We start from the raw sequence: 19,079 nt of genomic DNA, 5'->3' as shown, positions 1-19,079 counted from the left end.
GGCTCTGGGCTGATGGCTCAGAGCCTGGAGCCTGTTTCCGATTCTGTGTCTCCCTCTCTCTCTGTCCCTCCCCCGTTCATGCTCTGTCTCTCTGTCCCAAAAATAAATAAACGTTGAAAAAAAAAAATTTAAAAAAAAAAAAAAAAAAAAGCACCCATTCCTTATGCAGCCTGGCCTTCCTTTCTTTCCACAGCCCAGTGAATGGTTTACTTCCTGTGTTCTGGTCTTTGAATAAGGCTGTGCTCACCTGAGTTAACCCCACGGATTTCAGCTCAAGGTTAACTTGCCCTAATAAAACAACCACTTTCTCTGCTGATGTGTCCGCTGAGAACGCAAAATAGTTTAATAGTGGCCTAGCAATCATAATCCTCCTGTACCCCGAAGTCCTGAAGATATTTCATATTTTCTTCTAGCAATTTTATTCTACTGTATTTAGCTTATTTTTATTTATGTACATGTGTATGTATGTATGTATGTATGTACTTATTTATTTTATTTTATTTTATTTTGAGAGAGAGGGAGCATGAACCGGAGAGGGGCAAAGAGGGAGAAAGAACCCCAAGCAGGCTCTGTGCTGTCAGTGCTGAGGCTGACACAGGGTTCAGTCCCACAAACTGTGAGATCATGACCTGAGCTAAAATCAAGAGTCAGACACAACCGACTGAGCCACCCAGGCGCCCTGCTTTGTACCTACATTTTGAGCTTATTTTTATATTTTTCCTGAAGTAGGGACCTAATTTATCTTTTTCCATATAGTGAACCAATTTTTCCTACAAAATGTTTAAGTAACCCAAACTCTCATAGGCCTATTTCTGGGTTCTGTTCTGTTCCGTGAGCTGTTTGTATGTTTCCATACCGTTACTGCATTATTTTTCCTATGGCTGGGTGATGTGTCTGACTGGTTAGTAGGGTGAGTCTGTCTCCTCTTTTCTTTTTCAGGACTTTTTAATTTTTTTAATTTATTTTTATTTAAAAAATGTTTTTAACAATTTATTCATTTTTGAGAGACAGAGCACGAATGGGAGAGGGCAGAGAGAGAGGGAGACACAGAATCCAAAGCAGGCTCCAGGCTCTGACCTGTCAGCACAGAGCCCAACGTGGGGTTCGAACCCATGAACCGCAAGATCATGACCTAAGTTGAAGTTGGATGCTCAACCAACTGAGCCACCCAGGTACCTCTTCATGACTGTCTTAATCAGATATTAGGGAACTACACCCCCTGGGCCAAACTCTGCCCACCAACTATTTGTAATTAAACTTTTATTGGAACACAACCATGCCCATTTGCTTACATACTGCAATGGCTCCTTTTGAGCCCCATGACAGTAGGGTTGAGTAGCTGCATCCAGCCACCAAAGCTTGAAATGGTTAGTATTTGTTACAGAAAAAGTTTGCCGACTCCTGGTCTTAGTTATTCACAGACTTGAATTCTTCCACATGAAGATCAGAAATATTTTGGCAAGGTTCCCAGCTCCAGGTTCTTGATTACAAGCAACAGAATCTGGTTCTATCTGATGTAATGTAGAAATGAATTTACTGCAGAAGACATCGGAGTTCACTGGAGCTCTTGGGAAAAAGCCCAGAGAAACAGGCTCAAAATCTGCGCGTGAACCAAGGAAGAGCAGGCGGCAGCAGGACAGACAGACAGACAGAAGGGAGCACTGCTGGGACACCAACATGGAAGCTGCCACAGTGAAAAGTGCTCTGAACCCTCCCCGCATCACTGTATCACTCAGGATTCACAACCCTGAGAAAGAGAATTTCATGTCTGAGCTCAGATCACGTACTCATATGCTAGTTTCCAAAGAGCAAGAAGGGGTGTCTGGCCCTTCTTCCACTTCCACAGAGGGGTTCCTGCCTTCTACCAAGACTCACTCAGTGGAGGACTCATTCCAAATATGAGCAGGGCAGGATCTCCCCAAAGGTGACCGTGACTTTGCTTGAAACTGCATTAAATTAGGGAAAAATTGTTATCTTTAAATATTGAAGACGATTCATCTCACTATTAATTCAACTCTTTCTTTATGCCCTTTGCTGGAGTTTTAAATTTTCTTCTGTAATGATCCTGTGAATTTTTGTCTCTTAAGTCCTTGATATTTTGCGGTTTGGTTGTTGTTGTTTTGGTATTTTATTGTCTACTATCTTCTTGACTTTATTATGGCTGATATTGAGGGATGCTACTGATTTTTGGGCATTGGCCTTATAATATTGAACTTTCTTATTATTTCTAAAAGTCTGTTGGTTTTTAGTCTTCGTGTAAATGATCACAATACTTACGATTGTGATGATCTCATCTCTTTCCATCCAATCCTTGTATTTCTTAGTATTCTTTCCTGTCTTATTACATTGGCCTGAACCTCCAGTGTTATGTAGAACATTACGACAGCATGTGTCTTGCATTGTTCCAGATCTTAAAGGGAATGCTTTTCAAGTGTTTCCAGGTAAAAAGATAAATACTTTTCTATCCCATTGAGGAAGTTTCTTTTTGTTTCTAGTTTCCTACTAACTTACATAGTAAATAAGATGCTTTTTGTGCATCTGTTGAAATGTTCCTAAGTATTTCCTTCTTTAGCTTGTTAGTATATGAAATTACATTAATAGTTTTTTTCTAATGTAGTATTTTTCTCCTTACATTTCCTAAACGTTAACCATAATTTATCACAATATAGTATATTCTTTTAGTCATTGAATTCAGTGAGCTAGTACACATTAGGATCTTTGCATCGGTATTCACCAGTGAGACTGGACTGTAATCTACTTCTAGTGTACTGTTTTTCATCAAGTTTTCATATGAGAGTTAAATTGGCTTCATGAAAGGAAATGGCAATCTTATCCTTCCTAAAGAAAAGAAATAATAAAACTAAGGTTACAAATCAGTAAGATGGAGAATTTTTAAAAGTAAAAACGATTACCCAAATTACAATTTGTTCTTTTAAAAAGAGACAGATAACCAGTTGCCCACACTCCCCAGTCTGCCCCGGAGGGCTCCACGTGACACCCGCTCTCCTGGTAGTTATTAACAGCAGCCCCTGTCACCCACAATACCTTACCCACGGGGTGAACCTGCCACGACGGACGTGGGTTTGATGCTGTGCATGAGCCGAATCACAGGGTAAACTTACCTGGTCTGTCTGGGTTGTAGGCTTCTCACTGGCAGTGTAGAAATCGTAACATTCACCTCACTGGGAAGCTGGAAGTGCACCCTAAATAAAGCAAGTAAACTCTTAACATCTACACAAAAGTAAGTTGACTCCAGCACCAGTGACTGCCGTCCCTGCGATCCACAAAGTGGAGCCAGGATCCCAGCCCCCAGACTCAACAGAAGAATCCCAAAGCCATCTTGACCAGAGGCAGGGGACCCCGTGTGAGGCCACACCACCACGAAGTGACAGAAAAGATACGTGTTGGTCTCCTCCCCCCAATTCCTGGCACAGGCCTCCTGATACCCTGGTAGTGTCCTGGCTGATCGGAGTGTCTTTTACTTGTATGAGGTGACCCCAGGGGGGTCTCCTTTCACCACAAAGGCCAAGCCAGGATTAGGAGCTTGAAATTTCAGCACCCTCACCCTCCATTCTCTCGGGAAGGGAGAGGGGCTGAAAATGGACTGATCATGCCTAAAGCAAGGGGGTCAGAGGGCTCCCATGTCGGTGAACACATCCACATTCAGGGAGGGTGACACCCCAACTCCAGAAGCTCCTGTTCTGGGGCCTCCCAGAACTCACCCCACACGACTCTTCGTCTGGCTGTTCATCTGCACCTTTGTCGTGTCCTTTAATAAGCCGGTAAACGTGTTTCCCTGAGTTCTGAGAGCTGCCGTAGCAAATGCTTTACTCTGACGAGGGCGAGTGTGCGATCACGAGATGTCCAGCCAAGGTGGACAGAAGTCGCGAGGACCCTGGTGACCCATCCCTCATGACCCACAACTGAAATGGGGGTTGAGGAACAGAGTCCCGGGACTGAGCCCTGACCGGGTGGGACCTGAGGCCTCCTCAGGGACACAGCGTGGGCTGAGTGAAAACGTGGGACACGCAGCTGGACGTTGGGGCGAACCGGTGTCAGAAACGCGTGTGGGCATGCGCACACGTGGGCGGGCGGGAGCTGACGGCGGCAGGCGGGCGGGGAGAGGTGCGCATGCGCACGGGCCAGCGGGACCCAGGACGCTGCAGGCCTCCAGACGCAACGCGAGGGGTTCCCCTGGGACCAGCTCCTTCAGCGCCGGGGTTTCGGAGCTTGGGCCAATATTCCAGCGTCCTAAATGTGTCAGGGAAACTGCCAGAAGCGGCGGAGCCGACAGCACGGTGCCGACGAGGACCACAGGCAGGTGAGGCCACGTGGGCCCGAGCGGCCCCAGGGCGTGACTGGAGGGGGTGCGAGCTGCTGGGGCTGCGGACGCTGGCCCTCTTCGGCCCGAGGTGCCGGCAGCTTGGAGGCTACGTGACGCTGCCCCACGGGTGAGGGCCACGAAGAGAGGTCATGATTCTCGCGTCCCCAGGTTTCCGGTCTTAGCTGCAAACCTGCAGCGGATCCCGGCTCGGGGCTCAGGCTTGTATCTGCAGGTCTCTCGGGGGTGGCCCTTCCGCACCGGTTTTCCCCGCCCTTCCACCTGCCGCGGGCCCCGACCCCGCACCGCTCACCGGTGACCGGGCCGGCCGGGAGGTGCCTTCTCTCCCATCTCGTCTTGATGCGCTTTATCTCGGGAAGGAGACCCTTGCGGGACGGAAGGGAGTCCCCTCTTCCGTCTTACTCTCCAGGGGTGCCGGTGGGACACGGACGGCATTGCTCACGCGTGTGCGAGGACCTCGGGGTCACAGCAGGGCCACCAGCCAGGCCGCGGTACCTGTGCCCCTGCCCCTGCCCCGGCCCCGGCCCCGAGAGGGTTAGCGCCGGCTCGCTGGGGACAGGTCTGGTATTCCCCGCCCCCTTCCTCTGGACAGGCTGACCCCGCCGCCTCCCTCCGGGATTCGCCCTCCTTCAGTCCTTCCTCCACTTCAAGGCTCAACCCCAAGGTCAGCTCTGCTGTGAACTTTGCCTCCGCTCTCCCCTGTCCTCTCCCATCTTCCCTCCTCACTTAGTATCTGTGGTTGCCAGTCTCAACGTCCTTATCCAAATGTCTGTCACAACACCCGTGACACTTTATTCTCTCTAGCTGATTGTGGCTGTGTCCCTCCAATGGACTGGAGCCTCCTTGAGGGCAAGGACTTGGTCAAAGTTCTTCTGTAACCCAGTCAACATAATAAAGTAGCCAGCACATAATAGATCACACTTGGTTTCTTTTATCCTCTCTGCAGCCAAATGTAGAGGAAAGTCAAAACCTTTTTTCAGAACAATTAGAGATCCCGCCGTTTCCACCCTATTTACCACTTCCTCTCTTCACCAGATGTCTCAGGAAAGAATAAACAAAGTCAGGCAGAAACTCAATTTTTTGGGTACAGACATGTATATGTTTCAAAAGGGTAAGCAATAACATCTTCCTTACAAAAGGAATTCTGTCTTAAGGCGACAGAATAAAATAGGTAAAAAGGGGATTGTGAGAGTTACTTTGCATTTAGTTCAACATCTACTTGTGAATAAGTCAGTTTGCAGATAATCCAGTTGAATTGCTGGTTTTCAAACCCATTTTCCTAAAATGGATCTGTTTCTTTGTAACTGGGAACTTCCTGGAATGTGGACCATAAACACATAACTTATTTTCACGTTAATGACAAACTTATTTGTCAGCCATCTGCACCCATTACTTTGGACAGAATCTTCCTTTGTGAACATGCCCCTCAGAGAGTGGTCATTTAAACCAGGAACAGGCACAGTGCAGCCCAGGGTCAGAACCACACCAGAGTATTTCCAGAAAGCTCTAGACTTTATCCTGGGAACACGGCTAACTACAATAGGTCTTTCCTTCCTGTAAACATCCCCACCTTTGATAACCTTCACCAACCTCACCGGTTTTCCGAGTATGGCCTGGCCCTGGCATCATCAGCAACGCCTGGGCCTGGTGACTGGTTAGAAATGCAGACTCTTGAGTTCCAGCCCAGGCCTGCGGGGGCACAAACCCTGCATGTGAGCGACTCCCCACATCCGGTTCCTTTACCTTCAAATGTTTTTAACCTTTTACAGCCCACGTGTCCCCTCACAGCCGTGGGAAAGAGAAAGTCACCCTGCCTCTGGGAGCTGGCCTGGCCCTCACCGCTAGTGAGTGCACAAACAGTTTCACAGAACATCCTGAGACCGGGCGGCTCCGTGAGCTTGTCTGAACACAGACAAAAACAGGAACATGTCCAAGCCACAAAAATAACCAAAATGTTTTCCATCCTAGCGGAAATGACTGGCCGTTGTCTCTGGGCCAGTGAAAGCTTTAGATTCTTTTTATCCCTGTCCTCGTCCTGTACCCACTCATAGAATTGCCCCTGCTTGAGGACAGCATCCAACCATGTCTCAGTATGACCTAACAGAAGCCGAAATCCTCCCCAAAAAGTCCTTTTCAGTCACTTCTTGCTAACGTGTTGCAGGGTGCGCTGTCTCCCTGGATACACTGAGCAATAACCCTGCTTGCTCAGGAGCAGGCGCGTGCCTGGTGGTCTTTGACGGTGCCGACACGGGCATTATTGCACAACCTTGCTGCTAGTTCCCCTCCCTGAAAAGGTGATTCCCAGTCCAACCCAAGGCAAGGAGGAAACGGAGATACTCTTTAGAAACATTTACAGTAGTGTGAGAGAGTGATTTTATTGAATCTAAAAGTAGGGCATCGGGCTGCGTTTTGTATACCAGTTACTCAAATTTTATTTTCCTGCTCCTCATAATAGTGTCTTACAAGTGATCAGCATTCAGTTTTTAAAAGAGAAAAGCAGTTGGTTCTTCATCACCAGTTGTTTGAGAAGCACGGTCCCAAAACGTTCTCTGATACTTTTCTTTTTCAGCACTGCTCTCATATTAATCTTCTTAAAATTCTTTTTTTTTTTTTTTTTAATTTTTTTTTTCAACGTTTTTTATTTATTTTTGGGACAGAGAGAGACATAGCATGAACGGGGGAGGGGCAGAGAGAGAGGGAGACACAGAGTCGGAAGCAGGCTCCAGGCTCCGAGCCATCAGCCCAGAGCCTGTAATCTTCTTAAAATTCTTAAGTCACCTTAAAGTTATACCCTTTCTCAGTCATCTTTAGCATTACAATCTCCTCTGTTTTCCAGTTGGAGAGGAAACTAACGTAGTTTGAATATCTATCATATGTTACTAATTATACAAATTTAAATACACTCAATACCCAGGAAAGAATTTTTATTTTATTCTATTGTTTTTAATTTTTATTTATTTTTAAGTAATCTCTACACCCAACGTGGGGCTTCAAGTCACAACCCCAAGATTAAGAGTCGCATGCTTCACCGATTGAGCCAGCTAGGCGCCCCCCCCCCCCCCCCCCCCCGGCCAGGAAAGAATTTTAAATAAGTATCAGCATCCTTTTCCAAAACCTAGTTCCCAATGTTTCTATGGGTGAATTTTTTTTTTTAAACATCAAGGAACATATATATCGAATGTTATTTAGACAAGAATAAAGCAGGACAGGCTTCCTAATTAATTTTTTAGAGGCTATCTAGTAGAACAAAGCTCATCAATACAGCATTTGAATATTAGAAGATGGTACCATTAGTATTGACATAAAGGTGCTGTGCCAGACCCTTACTGGGATTGCTTCTTCTTTTTTGGCTGATGTCATCAGGTACCTACTGAGTGTTGGCACTGTTCTCAGCATGCTGCGGCCGCATTGGGGCCACCAGCCCTTCTTTCCATTATAAGCATTGTCATCCTTGGCTACAGAAGTAGGGGGACACAGGTAGAGCCGATCAGAACTCCTCACCCTTCTGGTGTCAAGGGCAGCTCCAGAGGTGTGCTTATGGTACACATAGAATAAATCCACTTTCCCCAGAATTGTTCTAACTGTAGGTAGCAGGGAAGTAGCCTTTTTTCCTTTGTCGTGCGTCATTAGGATGCAGGACAGACTGCCGGTAAGCCGACCCCCCCCCCCCCCGCCCCCATGCCTGGAGAGAATCTGTCTGACATAGTAGGTAACAGGTCAGTCCAAACTATGGGGATGCAAAAGATACAAGAGCAAGGGAGAGACTCTCAACACTGTCCGTAGGATTCCCTGGGGCCAGGTCTCCCCTGGAGCCCGCACCCTCCCTTCCCCTTCCTAGGGCTCGGTTTCATTCCTAATTCCCAAATTCCTGTTTTAGTTTAAGGTAGTTCGATTTCTTTTTCTTTCATTTTCCACCCAAAAGCCTTCGCTAGCACAGATCCTCAGTGAGCGGCGGGTGTGGTAGAAGGAGCAAGGGCCAGAGAAGGGACAGGTGCAGCCTTAATCCTGTGACCACTCTTCCCTTGGCCTCTCCGAGCTTCACGCGCTTTGTTTGCAAGCTGGAGTTTGAAACAGCCCACTCCTGAGAGTTCCACTCAAGCTCTGGAAGGGCAGGGAATACGTCTCACCTCCCTTCGTATGTCCCCAGCACTTAACCAATTGTCACAGACTGGGCCCTTCATAAATATTTATTGAATGAAACAACAAATGAAAGTTTAAATTGGGAGGTAAATGCCAGAGCGCTAACGCTCCTACAACGGATGGCGAGCGCATGGGAGGCTCACCTTTCTCTTCCGTGGGAAGACAGAAAAGAATCTGTCTCTACTCGCATCTGCTTGTCACTCGTCCCTAGTAGAAACTTCTGACTCACCATTTCCCCCCAGGCACAGTGCCTGGGAAAGGGCAGCTGGGAGAGTCGAGGCTGCAGAGCCAGCTAGAGGGAGGGAGGCCCCAGGCCGCCAGGAGACTCCTGCGACTACACTTCCTACCCACTGAGGAAGAGGCATGGCTGAAGGAGGAGGGCCAGGAATGATGACTGGTATGTGACCGGCTTCCAGAAGGAAAGAGAGAGGAAGAAAACTAAGAGGACACTGGAATCTCCAGGCCTTCGCTCTTTGCTCTCCCAGGCCCTGGCCCCTGTGTCCTTCAAGGGCTCCTGCAGGGGAGGAAAAAAGTTTTCCACCCCTCTCAGGGTCCCTGGTTGGATCCGGAAAGTAAACCGACAAGGACAGATTAATAGGAGCAAATAGTACAAATTCATTTAATAGAAGTTTTACGTGACCTGAGAACTTTCATAGGGAAATGACCAGCGTTTTTACACCAGGTTTGATGGCGAGGGGACAGGGTGGACAAGTGGGTTAGGACAAAGGGGATGAGGGGGTGAGCTGGAGGAGGCCTAGCCAGGCCTGCCTGTTGGGATTCTTCTCCCTCACCCTGGAGGTGAGGCTGCTCCTTCTCTCCTCGTATAGGGAGGACCCCTCTCACTGGAGGGTCTCATGACCTGCATCGGGGAGAAGGGTCAGGGGAGGCCAGAGAGACCGCCCGCTTCTGCCCTCTTCTAACGCTGTCCCTCATCTTTCAGGGTAGTGTGTCCTGAACCCCGTCACTTGAAAACCAGAGGTTGGTTTAGCAAAGGTCCTCATGGAGAAAGCCTGCTCTTTGGCCTGTTTGTATTTTTGCTTTTCTCACTTCCCGTTTAGCCTTTGAAGATTCCTAACTTCATCAATTTGTTGAAGTCTAGTTTTCTAAATGTCCCTTTATCCTTTATCCAACATTTGTATGCGTTTTCGCTGTGAAAGTCAACTGAGGTGTCTAGGATGTTGTATTGCCAGTGACACTGGTAATTCTACTTGACCATTCGCACAGAGTTTCACTGATTTCATTTCAAAAAGGTTCCCTTTATTTAGTGTTCTCTCTCTTTATTATCATGGAAAATCTTAATGTTTTAGTCTACCTGGTCTTTCCTCTCATATTTCATCATTAATTCTAGGGTTTCCCAGACTTCTTAAAACTTTCTGATGTTTAAAGCAAATACGTGCTCAGGAGTGTATACAGTTTTTATAAAACAGTCAGCCAAGTAGGGGCGCCTGCGTGGCTCAGTCAGTCGAGCACCCAACTTCAGCTCAGGTCACCAAGTCACAGTTAGTGAATTTGAGCCTCATGTCAGGCTCACTGCTGTCAGCACAGAGCCCGCTTCAGATCTTCTGTCCTCCCTCTCTCTCTGCCCCTCCCCGATTCACGTGTGCACTCTTTCTCTTTCTCTCAAAAATAAATAAACATTAAAAAAAATAATAATAATTTTAAAAATAAAATAATCAGTCAAACAAAGTAGTTAAGAGCATGAGTTCTGGACGCAAACGTCCTGGCTTTAAATACCCTTTGCCACTTAGCTGTGTGGCCTGTCCCTTGGACTTCCTCGTGTATAAAAAGGGGATGATAATAATAGTACCCCTCCTTGTTGGGGACTGAGTTAGTTAATATATGTAACGTTCTTAGAACCGCCTGCTGCTCATAAGAGCTATATTGTGTTGATTTCATTCAAATTATAATTCTGACCAAATTATTAAAATTATTACTGCTATCCAGCACCTGTCAGTGACAATATTTATAAATCAGTAACATTTTTGCATAATCCTAGAGGCTTGAGCCTTACTGGAGAAACCGTATGAAACGATGCTCCTAGGAAGCATAGGGAAGCTAGACCTAAGTATTTTAGACGAAGACAGAAGTAACACTGACCACTTGCTGAGCCAGATGCAACAGTAGGGGTTTTCTATGAATTGTCTCATGTCTTCTTTCTAACATCACTTTGACAGAGGTGCTCTTATTATTCTCATATCCCAGCTGAAGAAATGGAAGTTCTGAGAAACTAAGGGGCTTCCCTGATGCTTGCAGATGAGGCAAGGACGGATGGAGAATCGGGCTTTGGACGCCACAGTGAGTTTGTTTAGCCGGGCAGATGCCCAGCCTCACATCTCTGGAGTCAGCACACGCTCGTGTCCCCTGAATTCATGGGTACGGTTCCACGTTGCTGTTGGATGGGACATAAGACATTCCTTTGTCAAATAAGTCCTCCTGGGGTGCCTGCACGGCTCAGTCGATTAAGTGTCTGACTCTTGATTTTGGCTCAGGTGATGATCTCACAGTTCGTGAGTTTGAGCCCCACGTCAGACCTCGCGCTGACAGTGCAGAGCCTGCTTGGTATTCTCTCTCTCCCTCCCTGTCTGCCCTTCCCCTCCCCTCTCAAAATAAATAACTAAACTTAAAAAAAATAAGCTGTTTCCAAAACGTGTGTGTGTATGTATGTGTACACACACACATATTTATCAGTACTCCTCATTCTCATTTCACCGAAGAGGAAACTAGAGCTATACGTCTGTGGCTTGGGCTCCACAATTAGAAGTGGCAGAAATGAGGCCAGAAGTCCGGTCTTCTAACACTTAACGGCAGTGTCATTCACTGTGCCTGTCTTAACCCTGAAGTCAGGCTTTTTTCATTGGTGTTTTATAAATGCAGTATCTGATTTATTTGATATGGGGAAAATACAAATTGTTTTGTTAATACAGAAACCCAGGGAGTTGAAAATTAGATACTTTATTATTGTTAAACTTATGGTTTACGACAAGCAACAAGACAATTCAAAACCAGACAATCTGAACATAAGTACCTTCAAAGAAATAACCTGTATCTAACTATGTTAGATTATAATGCCACTGTCCTTACAGCCATAGCACCTTTCTGATATGCTAGAGGGTCACCTAAGCCATCTGGTTAATAAGAAATAATATTTTAAGCCTCAGTACAACTTCCTTCTTCCACTGAAGCCTACTCACCTGTGAACAGATAGAATACAAAATACAGTATAAATTAAGACCAAGGCCACCCCGAATGAGACCGTGGGTCACCACCTCCTCAGGAGCTCACGTCACCAGTCCCTGCGCTCCAGGCACCCAGCGAGGCCAGCGCTCGGTAACAAGAGTGCACAAGACCCAAAGGCCCTCAAGCAACTCGGATTCCGACGTGTTATCTCTGACACCTGGAGACTGGAGTGTCGCAGCTAGCTGAGCAGCTAAGCCTTCCCTTCCCCCAGCCTGTGGGGGTCTTCGTGTTCCACAAGGAAGGGAACTTGACGTTCTCATCTTCGTGTCCCCAGGACCGGGCACAGAGTCCTAATGCAGAGTGGGCGGGGATACCTGTCTTTGGAATGTTGTAACAGGTGAACGGAGGAATCAGTGAGTTCACGGATGTTGCTGTGACCGTGTGACTGTGTCAGGGACAGGATGGTTCAGACATGGCATCTTCCTCCTGTGGTCACAGACAAGGTCCATGTGCAAACACCAGAAGATTTCTGTTCACCTCAAACTCAATATAAACCAGTCATATGAGATGTGGCTGATAAAAAATTATGAAATAACTTGCAATTGAGTTAACTGGAGTATGGTGCTCAAAAGGGAGAAAGTTAATAGGGCATTCTTCCCTCCACAGTCACTTCCAAATGTTCCAAATGCCATGCTCAATTCAAAGGGGAGTGATCTTTCTTTCCCAGATAGACACTCTCCCCGTTGTTCTGTCTTCTTTTCTTCCACTGGCTTGGAGCTTTGTTTGGTCCTCTCTTTCTAGTTCCTTTAGGTGTAAGGTTATGGTGTTTGTTTGAGACTTTTCTTATTTCTTTTTTCTTTTTTTTTTTTTTTAATTTTTTTTTTTCAACGTTTTTTATTTATTTTTGGGACAGAGAGAGACAGAGCATGAACGGGGGAGGGGCAGAGAGAGAGGGAGACACAGAATCGGAAACAGGCTCCAGGCTCCAAGCTGTCAGCACAGAGCCCGACGCGGGGCTCGAACTCACGGACAGCGAGATCGTGACCTGGCTGAAGTCGGCCACTTAACCGACTGCGCCACCCAGGCGCCCCAAGACTTTTCTTATTTCTTGAGCAGGCCTGCATTATTATAAACTTCCCTCCTGGAACCACTCTTGCTGCATTTCAGAGATTTTGGACTGTTGTATTTTCATTTTCATTTGTTTACATGTATTTTTTAATTTCTTCTTTGATTTCTTGGTTGACCCATTCATTCTTAGTAGCATGCTGTTTGCTCTGCCTGTATTTGTGTATTTCCAGAGTTTTTCTTGTGGTTGACTTCAAATTTCATAGCGTTGTGGTCAGAAAAGGTGCATGGTATGACTTCAGTCTTTTTGAATTATTGAGACTTCTTTTGTAGCCTAAAATGCAATCTCTTCTGGAGAATGTCCCATGTGCACTTGAAAAAAATGTGTATTCTGTTGTTTGGGGATGGGCATGTTCTGGATATATCTGTTAGGTCCATCTGGCCCAGTGTGTCATTCAAAGCCACTATTTCCACACTGATTTTCTGTCTGGATGATGTATCTATTGATGTAAGCGGGGCATGAAAGGATCCTACTATTACTGTATTACTGTCAATTTCTTCCTTTATGTCTGTTAATATTTGCTTTATGTATTTAGATGCTTTCATGTTGGGTGCATACGTATTTACTATTGCTACGTCCTCTTGTTGGATTGTCCCCTTTATCATCATGTAGTGACTTTCTTTGTTTCTTGTTACAGTCTTTGTTTTAAGGTCTATTTTGACCAACATAAGTATTGCTAACCCAATTTTTTTAAAAAAGTATAATATAACCTCAAGATTGAGTTAACGGTAGCATGGTGCTCAAAGGAAGAAAAGTTGGTAGAGGATTCTTCACTGCTGTGGCCACTTCCCAGACATTCCAAATGCGATGCTCAATTCAGAGGGCAATGATCTTTCTTTCCCAGATAGACCCTCACCCTCTTGTTCTGTCTCTTCTACCCACAAAAATCCTTCTCATCCTATCTTCCATCTCTCCATTGTCCTCAGAATTCTCTCCTGTTCCACAATACCACTCCCCACAGCACCAATTTATTTCTCTTTCCCCTAAAGCCCTGTTATGTTACGGTGCTTATCTTTTTTACCTAATTTTTTCATTATTTATTTACACCTTATTTATCAAAAGAACACAAACTGCAAAGCACTGATCAAAGGCAATTGATTTTTATTATTTTTGTTGTACTTGCTCCCATGTGCATTTCATAGCATTCGATTGCGATCTTCTAAAGGCCAGTGAGAGACCTTTGTCATTTCTTTCTTTTTAAATTACACACCACACCAAGCTAGTTGTTCTGGGAGAAGAACAGAAGTTACTTATCTTACCGTTGATTCAGACATCTACAAGCCACGACAAGAGGAAGCTGATACACTGGCCAGGAACAAGAGCAAACATTCTCACCAAGCCAGGAGCTGGGTTTTGCAACATCTCTTAGTTTATAGATCTATAGATATATTTTCATGTACATAAATAAGAGTTAAGCAACTAAGGATGTAAACACGTCGTTCCCAGAAGAGGAAATACAAATGCCTAATAAAATAACCAAAGGTGTGCTGTCTCAGTTAATAAAAAGAGAAATGCAAATTGAAAAAAATGAGACTCCATCACTTGCCTATCACGTTGGCAAAAGACAAAGAGGTAATGTTCAGTGTCAGCAAGAGTGGGAATATAAATTTGAAAGTACATTTCACAATGCTGATCAGAATTTTTAAAACACACATGCTCTGACTGAATAATCTCCTTGCTAAGAATACACTCCTCAAAATCACTTTTTCCATGTCGCCAGGATATTGGCTGAGGGATGCGCGCAGTGCCGTAAATTTAAATTAGGAGAAATCAGAGATAACCTAAATATCTGTCAAAATAATTAATTTTAAATAAACTATACCCATGCACTGATGCCACGCTGTCCTCGCAAAGGAGGAAGCATATCTCTTTGTGTAGCTATGGAAACATGATCACAATATATTGTCCAATTAAAAAAGCAAGTTGTGAAACAATAACTACAGTGTAATTCTTTTTTGTGGAAAAAAACCTGTTGTATGTTTCCATGTTCATATAATTGCACGTACAAATCTCTGCATAACTATATGTGCAAAAACACACATACAAACAAAAACAGAGGTCTGGAGAGAAAAAACCTAACACCTGTGGTTACCCCTAGGGAGGTCAAACAGGAAGGACTTTTTTTCTTACAGACTTCTGTGTATTGTTTAAATTGTCTTTCAACTTTCATGTGATACTTATGACTCCTTTTGAAATAGAAAATAAACCTAGTAAAAGTAGAGGCTTTTAAACGTTGTTATAAAATGTTTGAATATTCAAGGAAGCAGTGATCAAACTTCAGAGACTTCATGCATGAAAAATCTCTTTATTTTAAGCATTCTTTAGAACTCTGTGCTCACAAAATTATTCACATATATTTGTGTCAGTTACAGAAAACTGAAACCCTGTGTGGTAGCCCAGAACAGTCCCTTCCGTGTGGTAGATGAGGTGAAAGGAACTAAATTAAGAAAAACTTCTCTGGCACTTTGCTTTTAAAGCATTGACAACCCAAGTGTAGGGCTCTCAGAAACAATTCACCCGATCATTGGTTGATGCGAGGGGCCCCAAATTCAAATGCCACAGGACAGGCAAGTCAGGTAGCAACATCAGTGAGGCCAGCTGGGAGTAAGTAAAGAGGGAGGGATGTTTGGGGCGAGCACTGTCTCTAGCTAGTTGGGACTACATCTTTCAATATTTCAAGAGGAATTAGACATGAGAATTTTTTATCGCGATACCCCTGGGTTTTACATTTTAGCAACAAATTATTTAAAATCTTAAGTGCTATGTTGGTAAACTGCAAAAGCCAAACAAAACACCTCTCCCCGCTGGACTTGACCCGCAGTCTCCCACTTGCCATATTTGGGCTCCACTGTCCTCGCGGAGTCTAGGGGACTAGTTACAACACATCCTTCATGGCCCACATAGGCTTGCTCTTCTTTCATGAGCCCTTCGGCCATGGTGTTCTAGAACATGAGTTCAAAGATAGTTTAGATATTTCTAAATCACTAACTGGAATCACATAATATTTGTCTTCTACATCTGGCATATTTCACTTAGCATGTTTCCAGAGCCCATCCATGTTTCAGAACTTTGTTCCCTTTTGCGGCTGAAGAATATTCCATGGTATGGTGTATAGTGGGATTGTTTTTTGAAGTAGGCTCCACGCCCAACCCAAAATCAAGAGCGCACGCTCTACGGACTGAGCCAGCCAGGCACCCCGTGCATACTGGTCCTCATTTCCCTTTCCAGCAGGACAGCATCTAAATAAAACTCGTGGAATTTCCGAAGTCTGAGAAAGTTCAAGGTGTCTTTTGTTATGTTAACGAGGTGGTTTTTGGAAAGTCCCTCAGTCACTAGAGCAAGATAACTCCTTGCTAGGGGCACCAGCCAGGTGACTCACAGAACGGAGGGGGGGGGCGGGGGGGGGGGGGGCTGCAGTCCCAGCCCCCTGACCTCCAGGGAGGGGAGAGGGGCTGTAGGTAAAAAAGGCCCACAGGTGATGATTGCATCACCGTACCTATCTAATGAAGCCTCCATTAATACCCAGAAAGGACAGGGTTCAGAGAGCATCCCGGTTGGTAAACACTGTGGAGATCTGGGGGCCAGTGGCTCCCTGGAGCAGGCGAAGCCCCGTGCTCTATCCCCATTCCTTGCTCTGTCCTTTTATAGTAAGCCTGTCTGGTGGTTCCTGAGTTCTGTCCTTTTATAGTAAGCCAGTATTCCAGTGACTAAAGGGGTTTCCTGAGTTCAGTGAGCCGCTCCAGTAAATCGAACCCAAGGACAGGCCCTTGGAACCTCTGATTTATAGCCAGTCGGTCAGAAGCACGACTAACAACCGGAGTGACGGGCAGCTGGCCACCGAAGTGTGTGTATTGGGGGTGGGGGAATTGAACCCTTCACCTGTGCCATCTGAAGCTCTCTCCACGTCGGTAGTGTCAGAGGTGAATTAAACTGTAGCGCATACAGCTGGTGCCTGAGCATTGCTTGTTGGTGTAGGGAACTGAGTGTCGAACATCTTCCATGCATTTACCACATTCGGTTTATCTGTTCCTTTGCTGATGGACGCTCGTTTCCCTTTGTCAATATTGTGAAAAATGCTGTAAATATTGGATTTACAATATCTGAGTCCATTTTTCATTCCTTTGAGTATATACCTGGGAGTAAAATTGTTGGGTAATAGGATAATTCTGTATTGGACTCTGGGGAACTGCCAATCTGTTTTCCACGCCATCTGCAGCATTTTACATTACCACCAGCAGCGCATGTAAATCCCTTGTTTTTACGATGAAGAAGTCAAGAGTAAAACTGGTTAGATAGCTTGACCTCATACACGGTAAGTCAGCTGCAGGGCTGAGATCAGAAACAAATACTGAAGTCCTAGGACAATCTTCTTTCCGAGGTTAACCTCACCAAGATACGAGTCATATGATCAGGCAAATGGCAGCGATGTCTGCACAAAGACTGGACCTTTGGAAAGAGTCTCCTTAATATATCTGGGGGAAAGAATTTGAATAAGTTTTGGATTTTGCTCTCCATCATAGAATTTTGTTTTATTGTTTTCTTCCTCAGGTCTAAACTCAAGAGAAGATTAAATCATGCTTATCTTTCATCTAGTGCCCAACCAGGTGCCCAACACATTTTTTATCATTATTACACTTACAGTTCTAAAATTAAGGCTTAAAAGTATTACGTTATATGTAAAAATTTTAACTTTAGAAAAATGGGAAAATTAACAAAAGTGGAAAGGAAAAAAAAAAAGATTACCTAGAGAACTATCACCCCTGAGTGCTTTTTCCCCTTGCTTTTTTTTTTTTTTTTTTTTTTTTCCTAAGAATGGTGTTTTTTGTTTGGTATATATGGTGGAATTGTAGAATCTTCAAGTTTAAGAAAATTATTACAGTTTGGGAGAGGCAAACTTAAAAAATAGAACAGGAAAAAGAGCTATTCATACCCAGCAAACCACAGACAAACCCTCCTACCAACTCAGCAGCCCTCATAGTCTTATGACATCCCTTTTGGTGGTATATTATTACTTATGTGTCCTATGGAAAACTTTCATTTATCCAAATATAAGAGCCTCAAGAGTTTGGCCACAGCTTATACCATTCTGTTCCTTCCTCCATGATGTCATTACAGTAGGTGCCCCTCAAAGAACTTGTGGATGATTTCTACTGACTTCACATCACCTTTGAGGTTAATACTCCCCTGAGTCTCGGATAAGGGGTGACCCAACCCAGTCCCTGAAGGGCTTCCCGTTCTGTGTAAGAAATTAGTTCAGTGATCACAGGCCGTTTGAACGTCATCCGAATCTTTGCCTAACTTGAAGAATACTGAGTGTGATTCCACATGTATCGTAATAGCGCTTCATCCACTTGGCCCCATCCATCTCTCTGGGAGTCTTCAGCCCACAGGTGACTCAAAGCCCCGGTCTCAAAAGCATCACCGAAAACTCCCTCTAAATGTCATCCCTGTGTTTCTTCGTTTTGCTTTTCTTCTGCTTCTTCCGACCAATAAATTATAGCCCTTTGCATCATCTTGGTATCCGTTCTTGCTTCTTTGGCTCAGCCCCTCTCTCCTGGGCCACTGCTTCTGCTTAACGAAGGTTCAGGAGGGGGCTGGCACACTCCCCCCTCTCCTGGAAGGAGACTTAGGAGTTAGTTAGGACTGGGGGGAAGGCCTGGGAGAAATCACAAATGCCTGTAATGTATTACCTTGCTTTTATTACATGATGAAATTCTCATATATCATGTATTATTTATTTGGGGTGGGCTACATGAAAGGTCTTGGGAAAAATTACGTGGCCACTTGAAAAGGTACAGTGATGAGTTTTCTGTGACGATGGAGGCCACTGCCTCCCTACCGTCCCTTCTTCAGGATGTCACCTTGAGGACACAGCAGACCTGGTAAAAGTGGCCTGAGCTTGTGATCTCACAAAGCAAAGTCTTGGGCCTCCTGACCCCTGAAAGTGTAAACACTTACTGAGTCAGCTCACAGTCTCCCTCGGGTATGATGAGACCATCACAGGGTCTATCCTCTCGTCTCTCCTGCCTCTCCCCTACTTTCTGTATAAATTTACGTGAAAATCTCTCCAGACTCTGTAGTCACTTGTAGCTTACACCCATGCTATCGCTGATCATGCCTACCCAGCATTGAAATCATGTTCTCTTTCTCTTCTATGTTGTTACAGAGGGGGCTTTTGTTGGAATCTTTCTGTTCTATTTCCCCAGCATTGCAATGATCCTCCAACAACCAGTTTCGTCTCTTCAGCTATAGTTCTTACTTCCCGTCTGCTGTCACTGCAAGTGATACCCCACG

At 45.1% G+C, this 19,079-nt stretch overlaps 2 long non-coding RNA genes across 2 annotated transcripts; one reads left to right on the top strand and one right to left on the bottom strand.

Moving 5' to 3' along the window:
- Nucleotides 1–1,243: 1,243 nt before the first annotated feature.
- LOC131486536 (uncharacterized) lies at nt 1,244–4,149 on the bottom strand. The gene is made up of 3 exons (XR_009249390.1): nt 3,723–4,149; nt 3,123–3,203; nt 1,244–2,838 (listed from the first exon to the last, which is right to left on the bottom strand). It is a non-coding gene; the product is annotated as an uncharacterized LOC131486536 (long non-coding RNA).
- LOC131486538 (uncharacterized) lies at nt 4,141–11,106 on the top strand. Its single transcript, XR_009249392.1, has 3 exons — nt 4,141–4,321; nt 10,685–10,777; nt 10,972–11,106. It is a non-coding gene; the product is annotated as an uncharacterized LOC131486538 (long non-coding RNA).
- The last annotated feature ends 7,973 nt before the right edge of the window (nt 11,107–19,079 follow it).

The sequence above is a fragment of the Neofelis nebulosa genome, chromosome 10 (genome assembly GCF_028018385.1).
Source record: "Neofelis nebulosa isolate mNeoNeb1 chromosome 10, mNeoNeb1.pri, whole genome shotgun sequence".
Classification (NCBI taxonomy): Eukaryota; Metazoa; Chordata; class Mammalia; order Carnivora; family Felidae; genus Neofelis; species Neofelis nebulosa.
Note: the sequence above shows the minus strand (reverse complement) of the source record. Positions and strands in the feature narration are given on the sequence as shown.